This window comes from Lacerta agilis, chromosome 8 (genome assembly GCF_009819535.1).
Source record: "Lacerta agilis isolate rLacAgi1 chromosome 8, rLacAgi1.pri, whole genome shotgun sequence".
Classification (NCBI taxonomy): Eukaryota; Metazoa; Chordata; class Lepidosauria; order Squamata; family Lacertidae; genus Lacerta; species Lacerta agilis.
The window spans coordinates 51,896,581-51,913,054 of NC_046319.1; the positions used below are offsets into that span (position 1 = coordinate 51,896,581).

General features: G+C 46.4%; 1 protein-coding gene across 1 annotated transcript in view; it reads right to left on the reverse strand.

Annotated features, from left to right (window-relative positions):
• LOC117051950 (adhesion G-protein coupled receptor G1-like) overlaps positions 1–514 on the reverse strand; it is a 39,729-nt gene extending 39,215 nt beyond the window's left edge. The window contains 1 exon segment of the mRNA XM_033158678.1: positions 311–514. The gene's annotated coding sequence lies outside the window, so the exon portion shown is untranslated.
• Between the last annotated feature and the right edge of the window lie 15,960 nt (positions 515–16,474).

Genomic DNA, 16,474 nt, shown 5'->3' on the forward strand with positions numbered 1-16,474 from the left:
AGAAAGAGAGTCAAAACATGCTCACTGCTCCTGGCAGGACAGCAGGAGGAAGCGTAATATGGCCACATCTTATGCAGGGGTTTGGTTCCAAGTGCATGTATATGAAAATTGTGTATACCCAAGCTCTTGGAACAGGCTCCTTCTGGCTCCCAGAAGATTTGCTCCAGGGGCCATACTGTGCAAGCTAGACCATTGCCAGCTGTCATATGAGGACATCGTATCTTGTGCCAGCCAGTTCGCTGTGGTTTCTAGAAGCTTTCCTGTTCTTAGAAACCAAACAGCATCCAGACCAATATGTGTCAAAACTCACCCTGGCAGCAGAAGCGCAGGCACACACTTGTGGCAGGAGCAGTCTTATCTCAGAAGGTCAGGCTTGGCTTCCTCCCTGGCCATTTCTTTATTTTCTGCAGCCACACATCCTGGAACAGAGGCAGAACAAACAGCCTTATCTCCACCCTAAGCAGGCTGTTCCAAGCAGGCCTTGGGGTATATTTAGAAGGCACATTGGCCAGCCTGTTACTTCAACGGGCTGTGCTTAAGAGAACAATAGGACATTATAAAAAGAAGTCTCTGCTTAGTCAGAGAGAGAACTGAGTGCTCCCCAAGGGAATTAGATAAGCAACGGGGAATGCTGCTGCAAATGGCACCCTGCCTCCCCCACCTTCCTGTCCCTATGAGCTGTCCTCCCATGATGCAACACTCTGGAAACAGCAGGTAAAGCCCCAGGAAACCCCAGGGGCCGGCCAGGATGCCCATGACGGTGGGAGGAAGACTCCGACCATGTTTGCATTTAAACTAGGAACCACCTAATTTGCACTTCTGAATCAAGATGAGAACTGAAATGCAACTATCCTTGGAAATTCAAACGTCTACTAATTTTGCAATGCAAGCGTTAGGGGAGATGTGCATGAAAACACACATATCAGTGAAAATAGCACACAAAAATGCATTATATTAGGGAAAGACTGCTTACAAATATGTGTTTATTAGGATAAATAAGCACTAAAAGGGTGGTGAATTCTCACGATTTAAAAAAACAAGCAAACTGCTGCAGAAATGTGGAGAACTGGGCTTAATATTAGGAAACGGAGAAAACCAAAATGGACAAGTTTGCCCATCCCTGGTCCCCCACCCATTCCTCCCCGTAATTCTCTTTTGACTCACTTCTAGGGTTTGGGGGTTTAAGTGCTGCAATTTCCAGAGAAAATAGAACTGTCCCAGTGGAGAGGTGGTCAGAGGAACTGTCTGCTTGCATGGGGCATCAAACTATCAAATTGCTCTCTGTTGTGTAATACCAGGCAGTTAGGCCCTCACACGGAGGAGCTGGATGGGCACCAGGGATGGGCAAATCTGTAGGATCAATGGCATCCATTACAGGAGGATCAACCCAGCAATCCTCTGCTACAAAACCAGAGGAGATCAGCTTCCGCAGATATGCCAATACCCAGAATCCTCAGGAATTTGGGGGGAAATGCAGCTTCTCCTCATCTCTTAGTGCTGAAGCATGACAATTCTGTCCCTGTTAGATTCCCCCTCTCCCCTCGCTCTCCTTCACCCAACAGAGAGCAATTTGATAATATTTTGCTTTCTGTTATTTGTTTGCAGGATTTGTTGATTTTTTTTTGGTACTATTTTGTCCATTTATATTATATACTGCCTTGAGGTTGAAGAGCAGAAGACAAATCCAACAACAAAATGAAGCGAAGTGCCCATTTCTGACTCCTGAAGAAGGAGCCCATGAATGCAGCCTTTCCCCACCCTGCTGCCTGCCAGATATTCTGGACTGCAACTCCCACCATCCCATTTCCAACTGCATTTTCTCCCTTACCCACCTTGAAACTCCCTTTATAAAAGAAAATGTATGCTAAGGAACCTCCCGTACATCTGTACCCAGCTTGAAGACAACTTAACTCCCCTCCCTAGCCAGACAACTTTGCTTACTGACGAAATGTTGCTGTAAGAAGGACGAGGGCAGGGCAGGTTCCCTCCTAATGAAAAATTCAGAGGTTCAATTTAAATGGGAGAGTCTGTGTTGCAAGATAAAAAGTGAGGCTGCCCACCATACTTTTGGATCTCCATCGTTCTTCTCCTTCAGCTGCAGGGCGGTCACAAGAGCACACAGAATTAATGGAATGTGGCATGAATGCTCTGCCTGTTCTTCCTAACTTCTCTAGAAGTTTTTCAGCTGTAAATGAAAGCCACAGGTCTCAGGACCCCACAGCATGCCTTGCAATCCATACCATATTCAGTGTGAAATTCTGCTTCTGAAGAAAAGGGGGGGAGTCCCTTCCTTCTGCCATTCACTTGATTTTCTGCCAGTTTCGGCCTTCACTCCTCCTTCAGGATAAACCGATTCGCATGCACAGTGTTGTAATAGAAGACTATGAACTTTTGAAGACACCTGTGCACAATTTACACCAAGGAGTGGCCACAACTGGTTTGCCCACAAGGCAAGCAGGACTTGGGGCACCCTCCCTGCCAAATGTTGCTCATCTTGCTGGGTGACCATGGTCCATAGCTGTCAACTTTTAACCTTTTTTAAACTGAAATTCCTTAATCAGAATATAGGATTCCTCGCAAGAAAATGGATAAGTTGACAGCTATGCCATAGTCATAGGCTCTTGCCACATGACAGCTGCTCTGAGGGGCAGCTGGGAAGCTGGCAACTGCACCCTGAGTGGCCATTCCCTGTGGAAAAACCCACCCAGGGAATGCTCCAGGCACCCTTTTAGGAGAGAGGGCAAGAGATAAAGCCAAGGATTGGGAATCCTTTCTCAGCCAGAGAGCTGCACTCCCTTCTGGGCAACATTTCGAGGGCTACATGCCAGAGGCAGGTGGAGGCAGACACAGAAGTGGGTGGAGCAATTATTGTTAATTCTACCCTTGTGTAGTAGTTAGTTTCTACACACCACCTACACACACAAACACACACACACACACACACACACAGCTCTTTCTCTCCTCCTTCCAGGCCAAGCAAGAGGCATTGTCAGAGTTCAAGGACATATTCCAGCCAGGCAAAGACTAGGTGGGAGGCAGTGAAGTAGGGCTGATGTGGTGTGTGGAATTCTGACAGAGAGGCCTGGAAGGTAGCATTTGGACCTGAGGATCTCATACCCCTCAACTGGCCCATTTTAAACGAAACACCCCAGAAATTACAGAAGCCACCCTGGCTTCCGATTGGCTCCTGGGATGTCCTGTTTTGGCTCCCTCTAGAACACAGCCCTCACATGACTTGCCCAGGAACACAACCCCAAAAGACGTGCATCCAGGTTTACCTCCCAGGCATGTGGGAGAGCATGGGATCCCCCCACCCCTGAGATTCGCAGAAAACTGAAACACAACAGAAAAAAAGCAAACCTTTATAAAGAAACCAGAAGCTTTCCTTTTGGGCATCTTAGATTTGGATATCCCAAATGAAAAAAAAAAGGAATATTTTATCTTATATGCTACAACAGTGGCAAGAATATTAATAGCTAGAAATTGGAAAAGGAAAACAGTACCAATGAAAAATGAATGGCAGGATAAATTATTTGAATATCTCGAATTGGCAAAAATGACGGATGCAATTAGGAGACAGTCTAACCAAAAATTCCAAAAGGAATGGGAAATTTACAGAGATTATTATTTTAAAAAGTGTCCCCAAGTCAAAACCTGGATTTGCTTTGATTAATTTTTTGCAAAACACAACATGGATTACAAGTATTGTATGCAGAAAACAGTAGAAATGAAGAAGGGATAAAAGGAGCAGTTTAAAAAATAGACCCACTTTGAGGAGGTCAGAAGTCTATTAGAGAAGAAAAGGAATTGGCATTAAAGAATAGGGTGACATAAGTCAGTATATAAGAATTTATGGATTTATGGTCAACCATAAATCTTTCTTTCTTTCCTTCTTTCCTTCCTTCTTTTTTGTTTGATGTTGTCATTTTACTATTTTGGTTGTTTTATTGTCTGTGTTTGTTCATCTAGTAAGAAAACTAATAATAAAAAAGAGAATGAACAGAATGACCAGAAGGCCTGTGGTGGTGTGGTGGTTAAAGTGTCGGACTAGGACTTAGAGGAGAAGCGGGTTCAAATCCCCACTCAGTTCAGCAGGACTGTGTGGAGGAGAGACTTCTTGCGGGAACCCCCCCTTCCCCGCCCCCCCCCCCGTCCCCGTGGCTGCTTACAGCCTTGATGCATCCTGATCTCCCCTCCCCCTCCTCTCCCTTCAAAGCGCTCGATGAAAACCTGGATCACAACCAAATATGTAACATTTTGCAGCCACAGCCTGTTCTGTGCAAGAGCTGTGGGACCTGCCTGTGCTAGTGTGTGCATGCAAGTGGAGAGGGGGGAGCAAGAATAAATTGGGGAGCTGGGGGGAGGCAGGGAGAGACATGTGAGGAGACTACCTGAATGCAGACAAAAACTAAAGGGGACACCTTTATGGCTGCAAAAGCACTCAAGGAGCGTGCAAAGCAAAGTCTGGCCTACAGAGAATCCCAAGGGCCAGGCAGAGATTCCTGGAGGGCCACATTCAACCCTGTGCTAAACAGATATGAGAATGTCCCTTCCTCTCGTGTCAAAGTTGCAGCTGTGTTTGTTTTTAAAACAAGTGGTTTTTCGATGTTTGGGTTCTAGATGAAGAGCTATTTTAGAAAACAACTGTTTCCCCTATTCCCCAGCTGGCTTGACCAGCAGTCACTGCTCCCAGTCCCACTCCAAACCACGCTGCACGGCTGGCTGCCCAGCAGCTGCTGCGAGTTGAGGAAATCTGCATGTGCAGCTCTTGGGCTCCTTTCAACTTGCCCTCTCTGGCAGCCTTCGGAAAGGAAGCAGCAGCAAGGAAGTGCTCAAGTGCCTCAGGCAGGATGCCCTCTTGGGAAACCAGATACAAAGGAAAAGTGGCCGTGGCGGCCCAGCAGGAACTGCTTCCCTCACCTCTACTGAACGCCCAGAGGAAAATCCCTTCCTCTTTGGAATAACTGCAAATGAACAGGAGGCCTGTCATTGTGGTCCGCTCCTTAGCCCCTCTCTCTGCAACCACCACCCGCCTTTTCTCACAACTGGGAGAAAGGAAGAAGATGCGACAGACAGGAGGGCTCCACTGGAGCTGGGAGAAAGGAACTTATTGGCGCAATCTCCAGCTGAGCACTGCCCTTTTCTCCCTGCCAGGCACAAAGACAGAAGCGGGGTTACTTGCACAGCATGTAATCATAGAATTGTAGAGCTGGAAGGGACCCAAAGGGTCGTTTGGCCCAACATGCAGGAATTCTAGGGTGCCAGCTCACTTCATGGAGGATAAGGCAATCAGTAGCTACTGGCTGCCATGGCAATGTTCTCCCTCCGCTTCTGAACGCCAGTAGCTGGGATTCACAAGCTGTTGCCCTCAGGTCCTGCTTACAGGCTTCCCCTTTCGAGTGTCTGGTTGTCCACACTGTGAGAACAGGATGCCGGACCTCATGGGGTCCCTTTGCCCTTATCCAGCAGGGCCTTTCTGCTGCATCTGATTATATCTGTTTATGGTTATTTATTTATTTGCCACAGGCAACTGACATAATTATAATATTCAGCCCACAATGAAGGCTCACAGCAAGGGGCAACACAATTCATTAGATACTAATAAGTGCTAATTCTTGCTGAAATTATTTCTACCAGTAACAGCAGACTTCTCCAAGCGGATACCTTCCAGATGTTTTGGACTACAACTCACATCAGCCCCCAGCATGGGAGTTGTAGTCCAAAACATCTGGAAGGTAAAAGCTGGGGGAGGGCTGGTCCATGCTGAAAGAAGCCACTTAGACCAGTAACACCACACAGTGGATATAGCACATCTCAGACATGGTACTGGCTCCCATCCCAGACTGATCAAGCTGTGACCTAGGCTTTGCCAAACTTTTAAATAGCAGAGAGTACGCTTCTGCTATTCCATTGCAGTTGCAGACAGGCTTCACTCAGACACCCAAAAAGTTTTAACTTTTAAAATATAATAGCTGCCTGCTTTCGGAAGAGCCAAGGACCTGTGTGTTATTTGCAACTCAAAAGAAGTATGTCCTTCAACTGGAGTAATATCAGAACAGCAGTTCTCAGAGATACGGGAGGCAGCCTCCTAGGACTACCGGGTACCGTAATTCTGTTGCCTCTTTGTGGCCGTGACTGAATGCTCCAAGTCATACTTGGTGAGTGCTGAATGGGAGGAGGCAAAGCCAGAACAACAAACCATACAGGGGTGCAGTCGGCAGCCTCTTCTGAGCGTGGGGAATTTGGGTGGATATGATCTATTAATTAAATTTGGTTCTCACAATGCACTAGCAAATCTTGTCCAACACACTGCTGGGAAATTATTATGCTAATCCTTTATTATTTTGGCAACCTTTTGACTTGCCAAAGAATCATTATCCCAGGGCTGAGGTGAATGGACTCCTTGTTTGGGGTGACAAATTGCTCTGCTAGGAAACGAAGTGACACTTTCTGTTAGTGTCACAGAAAAACATCACAGAAATGCAGTGTCACCAAGCCCAACACGTCACTCTCGTGAAAGCATCTAGGAGTCGGAAACAAAGTGCATTGAACCATCTTGCATTAGAAGGAAGCCAGATCTCAGCTGTGTGAAGAATGATCTTGCTAGCATGCTATCTGCGACTAGCAAAATTAACAAAAGTAAAGCAGGCTCTCACCAAAAGCAGAGGCAATAACTACAAACAGAGGGTTAAAAACTGCAGGGGAGACACAAGAACCAACTCCAGAACTGAAGTAGGAGACCAACTTCATTGTCCAATTTCTGGGAGCGAATGGGACTATTCTTCTTCAAAAGGAACACAGACCACATTTCTTGTCCTATCTAAAGGCAATGAAAGGGGAGGGTGATGGATCCTGCTCCATTTCCCACTCCATGTCAGCCAATTCAGGGCACACTTGTGGGGGAGCTTCTCCTGAGCCAAGCGCAGCGCTGGACTTGTCAAACCAGATCTTCATGAGACATTCCTGAGGAGCGTAACATAACATTGTGTGGGAGGATGAGGCTGACATCATGCCTTGTGTCACACAGACAATGCGGTTGGCACCCACTATGGTCAACGTCTGCTGTTTGGAAAAGGCAAAGGTCAGCCACTCAACCCACTGGTCGCAGTGAAGAAGGGAAACCTTGCAGTGCACAAGTCAGCAAGGAAACAGACTTGGGATAAGGAAGATGGGGCAAAAAGTCCCTGTTCTTGTCCACTCCTGTCCACCTCTTCCTCCACCCACTGTGTTTGAAGACGCACATCCATGAAATATCACTCAAGGGGCCAGGCTGAGTTCATGGGCTGCCAGTTGCCAGGTGTACTTCCCAGTTGTTTTGGACTACAACTCCTAGAAGCCCCAGCCAGCATGACCCAGTGCCATCTAGAGGGTACTGACTTAGGGAAGGTAACTCCGCACGGCACCTATCTGAAGAACAGGAAAAGCCCAACATGAGTCAGGTCTTCTGCTGGGGGATCTCATCCCTCTGCAACGAGAGGGACACTGGCCCACATTTCATAAATTATAGCTCTCAGTGATGCAGTCAAGCTATGTTCCAGTTCTCAGCGAGGTGGCCAGCCCTAGGAATGCTCCTCCTCTCTCCCGAAATGCATGTCATCATGTACCTGCTCCACCTGAAGCCTGAAGTGGTACAATCCAGGCCCAGCTTGACCAACTCAGAAAGGCTAAAAGCTTGTCTCTTTCCTATAAAGCTTGGCAGTTGACTATTTTATCTTACTATATAATAAAAAATGTAAGAGTGTCATCATGCTGCAGTTTGCTTGGCCACAGGTAGGTGGTGCTGTGAATTGCAGCATGATGAGTTGCTGGGCCACTGTTGGAGGGCAGTGGCAGTCAGCCAAGGTGAGCCACAGAGGAAGAGTTGCAACACGCCAGGGCAGTTCTTCAGAAACCCACCCAGCTCACTGACACCACCATTTTAGCCCTCTCCTATGATCAGGATGGCTGCTGAGGAGCTGTCCCTACCTGCCACTGCTCTTCCTCCGCAGCTCACCTGGGCTGCTTCAATCTTCCTCACAGGAGAAGGTTTAAAGGGGAGGGGCTCTGCACAGCTCACCTGGGCTGACCCACATTCCTCCTCCTCACAGGAAAAGGTCTAAAAGGAGTGAGGAGGGGGCTTCTCTGCAGCTCACCTGGACTTCCTGCCACCACATCCCTTTGCAGAAGGTCTAAGGAAGAAGGCTTCTATCTATCCATCGTGCCTTTCAAGCCATTCCCTCCCACACTCTGTTAATGCTCAGAGGCACCTGATTTGGTGGCTTTCTCATTCCCTGCCTCAGGCAGCTGCCTTGAAACCCATGGTGGCAGTGGCAGCAGCAGCATGAGGTGAGACAGGAAGGTCAGTGAGGAAGGGAGAGGGAGAGGGAAGGGGTAACAAAGGTTAAGGGGGCTGGCAAGTGGGGGTAGAGGAGTTGGTGAGGGAAGGGAGCAGGGGCACAGCCTCTAGTTAGTACACAGAATTGTGCACTCTAACAGTGCCATAACTGAGGTATACATCACACATGCAATACACATCACGGAGGACGCCAAATGAGCTCAAGTATCAAACGGCAGGTACCCATTTGGGGAAACATGGTTTGCCCAATGTAATGTATGAAAGAGGGCATAACTAGAGGTGCTGGGAGCATGACCCAGGTCGGTTATGGCAAACACCTATAAAAGTAGAAGAGAAAGAGGGACTTTAAGCACAGCTCCAGTGGATGGGGAGGGGAGTTGAGCTGAAATAACTTTTCTCCGCCTAAACATTATTTTCAATTATGGAGCTCAAGCAGGAGGAAACCAGATTTGGGGGGAGGGAGGGTGATGCAGGCACAGAGTTCAGCTGCCCCTGTGTCCAACTAAGCTGTGCTTTGCAAGCCACCCCCCCCCCCAAAAAAAAAGAATCAGAAGTGACCAAATTCTGACTATGGGGTCTGCTCTCATCACATCTAATCCAGTCCTTAGAATGCACCACACTTAGTGTGTGTGTGTTTGTTTGTTTGTTTGTTTGTGTGTGTGTTTGTCTCTCTCACATGGTGGTGAAAGCTGACAACCACAAAACAATCTTTGTAAATGTTTTAAAACTCATAGATACTCAGTTGACCTAAATATTGTCAGCTTAAAATCACTGTTATGATCGAGCAGCAAGGAACCACCTCTCTATCTGCAGAACTTCTAGAGTTCATCTAGGACTGCCAGCATTCACAAGACGCAAATGTCAACATTCACCACATTCTGGTCACTGAGCATAACCTGTTTCTAAGGTCGTGTGCAAACACTTAAAGCACATTCAATTTCCCCCAAACAATCCTGGGAAATGTAGTTTGCTATGGGTGCTAGGAAGTGTAGCTCTGTGAGAGGTGAACTACGGGATTGCTTGTGAGAAGTAATTGGCTTTACGTGTATGGTGTGTATGCAGCCCTAAGTGTGTGGATGCAATAGTCAAAGACTTTAACCAATACACTACACTGCACCAGCTAACCAGAATAGCATGGTCTCAGACTCTGGACTTGAGATGTGGCCCTCTTGCCAAGACATCTGGTTGGAATTGGAGGCTTTTAAACAGACGCTGGATGGCCATCTGCCAGGGATTCCTTACCTATGATTCTAGCACTGCAGAGGGTTGGACTAGATGAACTTTGGGGTCCCTCCCAACTCTGCAATTCTGATTTTGCAAATTACTGTACTATATATCTAAGGCTGCATGCACAACACACATTTAAAGCACATGCTTTCTCCCAAAGAATCTTGGGAGCTAAGGGCACTGGGTACTGCAACTGTGTGAAGGGTAAACTACAGTTCCCAAGATACATACTTCGAGTACAAGGAGTAAACACAGCCCAACATGACATGAAATCGAATCTATTAGCCACGTTCTACTATACTGCACACTGTATCGAGATTTGAGGAAGGAGTTAATCGAACCCCTGCTAAAAAATCTACCAGGCCGTTCAATTGAAATGCTGACTAGATACTTAATCGAGGACACCAACCCAGAGCGAACTATGACTGTAGCTAAATTTTGCTATCATGCAGCAAGACTGAGACGCGTCATGACATCTACTGACAACAGCGATAAAGCCATCCACCAAGCCATAGCAGATAATACTTAAATGGAATTATCTCCCAATAAATTTTAGCTTAATTTTAATCTAACATGGGATCTGAAATAGTATTGTTAAAAGACGATATTTAAGAAATATTTATATTATGTACTATCGTTTTATTTTCTCTTTTGCTGGTCTATGACCGTAATAAAGTTTATTATTATTATTATTATTATTATTATAGCCCAACATGACAAATATTACATGTTGGATAGACCACCAGATTTTTTTGGGGGGGGGGGGTCCTTTGGGAGGCATATACTGTAGCAATTTGTTAGCCAGGGTCTCCAATCTGGCTTCAGGGTTCTTCCTACCTCCCCCCCCCCGCCACACCCCATTTAGTCTCCCCTTTATTACGCATATCATCAGTCACTTTCCCCAGTGCTAAAGTGAAACAGTCAAATATCTCTCTTTAGCTCATTTCCCGGCACCGTATGAACAATTGCCGGCGCTTTGGTGGAGAACGCCCGAACCTCAGCTGCACAATGCAGGTTATGAGCCCAGTGGGGATTGTATGCCGTGCTTGTGATTAAGAACTGAGAATTGGAGTGGAGGGGACACACACACACACACACACACACACGAATTTTGCATTAATAAACTGAGGAGAGCAAGTGTGTACAATGAGGGGATTCGGGGGGGGGGGGGTTCCTTCTCCCTGCTTCATAATGCCATGGCTGGCTTCTCACACACCCAAACAAAGAGCAGTTCTGAGCTGAAATTGAAGTAACTACCTCCATAGGACTGAATAATCCTATTCAGGTTCCCGCCCCCATTTATTTTACTTATCTATTTAGATTCTCACCCTGCTCCACCTTGAGGGCTGTCTTAAGTTATTACTATTTGTTTGAATCCTGATTAATTTGCTGCTGCTGCTGTTAAAAAGACCCAAAGCAGTTTACAAAGGATTAGAAAGGTACAAAACAGGAGATGCCACAACTGTATAAAACGAAGAAAAGAAAAGTCCCTAACATACCCACTAAAATATAAAAATAGATTACAGATTTCACAATGAAATTGGCCATGAGGCTACTTAACAGTCTTTAGACTGAGGCATGAATGAGTTCCTATTCTGACCACCACATCACAAGGTGATTGGTCCTTCCCTAGTGTAGCTATGGAAACCGTTTTGCATTAGTTGTCTGGCTGGTGAATAATGATAAGGACATGGTCCACCCCAAGTATTTAAACATTTTGAAACATGATTTCTTTTTGACAGACAAGAAATGCACCATAATCCTATGCATTTTCACTCTACAATAACCCCCAGAGTATTCAGTGTGGCTGACTCCCAACATTGGGAAGAACTGTCTGGTGGTAAGAGCTGTTTGACAGTGAAACAGACTCCGTCAGAAAGTGGACTCTCCTTCACTGGACGTTTTCCAATGTTGGTTGGCCATCTGTCAGGGCTTCTTGAGCTGCGATTCCTGCATTGCAGCAGGTTGGACTAGATGTCCTTTGGGGTGTCCCCTTGCAACTCTATAATTCTATGAACTAAAGCATGCCTAGGACTTCAACGTTTAAAACACTCACACCTCTTCAACTCCCCAAACGGGGCTTTCAAAGCCCTACTTTGGCTGGATCCTGCCCACGACATTCCAAGATGCCTGCCACCCTTAACCGGAGGTAAACCGTAAATTAAAATCAATCCAAATACCACAGACTTACGGTCGCCGTGGTGAGGCTGCCATCCTAATCCACGCTGACCTGGGGAACAAATCCGACGGAACCCAAGGCAACAAGCATAGCGCAGTCTCCTAGAGAACAATTCCCCAGGTTTCGCGTGGCGAAAGGCGCTCTGGGATCAAAACAGTCTGGGCACAGCTTAATCATTACACGGCTGCGTGCAATTAAGATTTACTTATGCAAACACTGGCAAGGGCAAGGCGGGTGTGACCTGGAGAGAAATTAAACACGCCACCCACCCACCCCTTTCTCCGACCGTTTCCACCGCGATTTGAAGGCTTCTCTTCGGCTACAAAGTGCAGCGGTGGCGTGGCGTGGGGTGGGGGCGAACCAAGCACGCCAACCCCCCTCCCCTGCTCGGATTGCTCCGTGATTGCCATTTCCATTTAAAGAGGGGGGGGGGTTGAGAATAATTAACTTCAATGCACTCAATTCGCGTCCTGTAAACAGGGGCTCGCGCGCACTTACCCCATTGAAACAGACGCACCGGGCAGCCCGATCCTAAGCCTGGCAGAAGGCGAGCGCGGAACCCCAGCGAGTAAGCGCACACACAGCCCGTCCCCGACAGCAAGCGCGCGCCCCTTTTCCCCGGCTCACCTGCTGCCCGCCGGCGACGCGCCTCGCAAAGGGTGCGCGGAGGAGGAGGAGGAGACGCTGGGCGCGGTGTTCTTCGGCGTTGGAAGCCGCCCGCCTGTCCGCCCCTTGGGGGGGGGGAGGAGAGAGAGAGGGGCGTCTCCAGCAGCCGCGGCCCACCTGCTCTGGCTGGCGAGTCTCCTTGCGCTCAAGCTGCTGCTGCTGCTTCTCCGCGCGTCCCCGGGCTGGACTTTCCTTTTACGCGCTTCTTCTCGTCTGCAGGGAGTGGAACAAGGTCCCTCGCTGCCGGGGAAAGGATGAGTCGTCGGCGTCGGCGTCTGAGTGGGTGTGTTTCCCCCTCCGGGGGCACTCGATCCCCGCGCCTGTTCGCGGCTCGTCACTGATCGGGCTTTTTCAGACTTGCGAAAGGAGAGCGCCGAATGCCGAGCATGTGCAGAGTGCAGTGGGGCCAGCAGGGTTTGGGGGCGGAAGACGGCCAGAGCTTCGCGAAAGTAGATTGAAAGAGGAGGCCCTCAAGTGCCGGAGGAAGGGAAGAGCCCCACTCCCTTTCCCCGTAAGATTACAGGATCTAAAATGACCCCCGGGTTCTGGCTCTGTCAGCCCTTCGACTCCTTAAATGTAAGAATCGATGTGAATTGCTCTTGAAACAATGCAGGGTGCGCCGGGTCCTCCCTCTGACGCATCTAGTGGGAATAAATTCATTGTCGATGCCCAGCCAACGCGAGGCATGTTCAGTGCAGACTGACAACGGCCCTATGCATTTAATGAGAATAGATCCATGCTCCCAAAGCATGAACAGAGTGCATTTCCCTCCCCGTCGCACAACAGGGATGAGGTTCAATCAAGGGGAACTTTCTGCAAGGGAGTCATAAAGCAGAAATCATTTGGATCTGCGCAAGAGAACATCCTTGGTTGGATGGCATGTTTAATGCATTGCTTGCGCAATCAGTGAACAAAACACTTTGCAAAGTTTCATAAACAACCTCACCCCAAACAGGCAGGTCCCTGCCCCAAAGAGTTTACAATTTCAATTTCTACAGTGAAGAAAGACAAGACAGAGGGAGAAGAGGTTAAGCAAAGCGGGGGAATGACCCACTTTCACAGAACACACGTATTTAATGAATTGTGTGGGGGATTTTTTTTAAAAAAACCTAATGACTTGGTTTAATATGAATAAAACTGTATATAGAAAAAACCCCTACAGTTCTGATAGGGGAGGGAAGCATGATTTCTCAAGTACATGTGGGCATCACAACTGTTGTTGTTGTTGTTCAGTCGTTCAGTCGTGTCCGACTCTTCGTGACCCCATGGACCAGAGCACGCCAGGCACGCCTATCATTCACTGCCTCCCGCAGTTTGGCCAAACTCATGTTAGTAGCTTCGAGAATACTGTCCAACCATCTCTAGCAACATAAAAATTATCTGAGAGAAGATTCCTCCTCTAAAATGATTTGACAAGTACTCGTATTAGAAACATCAATACATTGAGTATATATATAAAAAAAACCCAACCTGCTGCCTGTATGACTGGAGACTCCTTCTTAATTGATGAAACTGTTCTGAATAGTCAAAACAAAATAAAAAACAAAAAAATTCCTTCCAGTAGCACCTTAGAGAGTTTTTTATTTTGTTTTGACTATGGCAGACCAACACGGCTACCTACCTGTAACTGTTCTAAATAGATTAAGGTGAGAATGTTTTGGTTTTGTCCTGTGGTTGTGAGGACTCAATACAATGGTACCTTGGGTTACAGACACTTCAGGTTACAGACTCCGCTAACCCAGAAATAGTACCTCGGATTAAGAACTTTGCTTCAGGATGAGAACAGAAATCGTGCGGTGGCAGCGGGAGGCCCCATTAGCTCAGGTTAACGGACCTCCAGAATGAATTAAGTTCTTAACCGGAGGTACCACTGTAATTACCAATATAAGGTGGCAATGTTTGAGGGTTTTTTTTGTTTTTTTTAGATCAGTCAAGGGTGAAGCAGAGGGATATAATTGCACAATGCACATTGGATAAACCCCAAAGAAGCTGAATGGTGAGAGAATCAAGACTGACAGAATTAAGTAGTTCTTCAAACAGTTACCCAGATGTAGCGGTAACCACCAAACTGGACCACTTTAAAAGGTGATTAGACAAATTAATGGAAGGAGAATATTGGAGGCGGTATGCCTTTGAATACCAGCTGTTGAAGGATCGTGAGTGGGATATTTCTCTCTCTGTGGTCCATGTATCCTGCTTGCAGGCTTCCCACAGGAATCTGGCTGGCCACTATGAGAACAGGATGCTGGACTAGATGGGCCATTGGCCTGTTTCAGCAGGATGCTTCCCATGTTCTCCCTGCCCCCATTTTTCTTTTTAATAAATTTTATTGTATTAATAAACAAAATAAATGAAACATAAAGAACATAAAGAAATACTGTTACAGCTGGTTGAAAGCAGCAGAACTTTGGACATTATCACTGATCTTCTTGTTCCAAAATACTACAAAAATACCCGTTTTCCCATAAACCTGTTAGGCTAGCATATATATATATATATTATGTAAATGTATGTATATTTTATAATAAATTAGTTTAATCATAGTTATTATGAACTGAATTTTCTCAGCCCATTGAGATGTAGTAGGAGATATGCTCCACCCATTTTTAGCTATTATAATATTAGCAGTAGTTATAAGGTTGAACACTATTTATTTATCATTTTCCAGAATAACGACTTTTAGATAACCAAGCAGAAATATTTTAGGTTCCAAGGGTATATGACATCCTAACATATCCAAGCCTGAATGGGTTTATAGAATACCTCTATTGGAGAACAATTCCCAAAGATACGTATGCGCTCTGCTTTATTTAAACCACATCTCCAACATTTATCCAATTCAGTTTATAAGGCATTAAATACCATTGATAAATGGTTATAAAGTAGTTATCATTTAGGTCGGCTGAGATTATATTAGAATGGAACTTGTCCCAAATCCAATTCCATTGTTTCCTGGTTGTTCTTTGATCCAAATCTCACAAACCCATTTTCTCAGATATGTATCCAAGTTTAACTATTTGTTCACTTTCCTGACAATCCCCATATTTTTGTGTCAGAGGAGGTTGTACCTCTATTTTGAAAATATTGGAAGAGTGGAGGTTTCCTCCTTTCCATGACTTGACCCAGTGGCATCATTTTTATGCTTTCTAAACCAGTATTTTGCCATTACTGGAAATTTGCCATTATTGTTGATTCCAGATTTAGAAATTCATTATAAAATGGGGAATAGAATAGAATAGAATTTTATTTACGGCCATAGGCCCATACATAAAATGGGGAAGTTAAAGGCAATAGACCCACATATATCCTGCTTTCAATTTCACACCATATTCTTACAGTAGCTAATACAGAGGGACTTCTCATAGTGACTCTGCAAGATCAGCCTTCGCTAACCTGGTGAAGCCCTACAGATGCTGATGGGACAGTCAAAAACATCTGGAGGGCACCAGGTTGGCACTACAAATTTCAGCTCTTGCCGCCAAAGATGAAAGCAGGCAAATGCAGCGACATATGCTGAGGTTACAATCCTATGCCAAGCCATCTGTGAATAAGACCCACTCAACTCAATGGGACGCGCTTCCCAAAATACATGTGTAGGATTTCATCATTTTACAGTTGGAGGCCTGGGGCCTTCACTGCCCTGTGCAGCTGTTTTGCAGGGTGCCTGTTGTTTGAGTTGCTCACATGGGTCTACTGAACAGCCCTTGATATCACACCTGCAAGTGCCTGTTGCCTGAAGCCACACAGTTTGCCTCAACAGTCTTTGGAGGTTGTTGTGAGTTTTCCCACCAGCAGCAGAGCAGGTGGTTCTCCAAGGAGCCAAGCACCAAATGTCAACTCTACACCACAAACCTCACCTTTTCATCTCTATAGCAGGGCCTGGGGACCTTTTTCAGCCTGAAGGCCAGATTCCCTCAAGAGCAACCTCCCAGGGCCACATGCCAGTGAGTGGCAGTGCCAGAGGCAAAAATGGGTGAAGCAATAAATGTGCCTTTTTACCTTTTTGCAGCAGGCTAGCTTCTACAACACACACACAAACAGAGAGAGAGAGAGACTTCTCTGGCCCT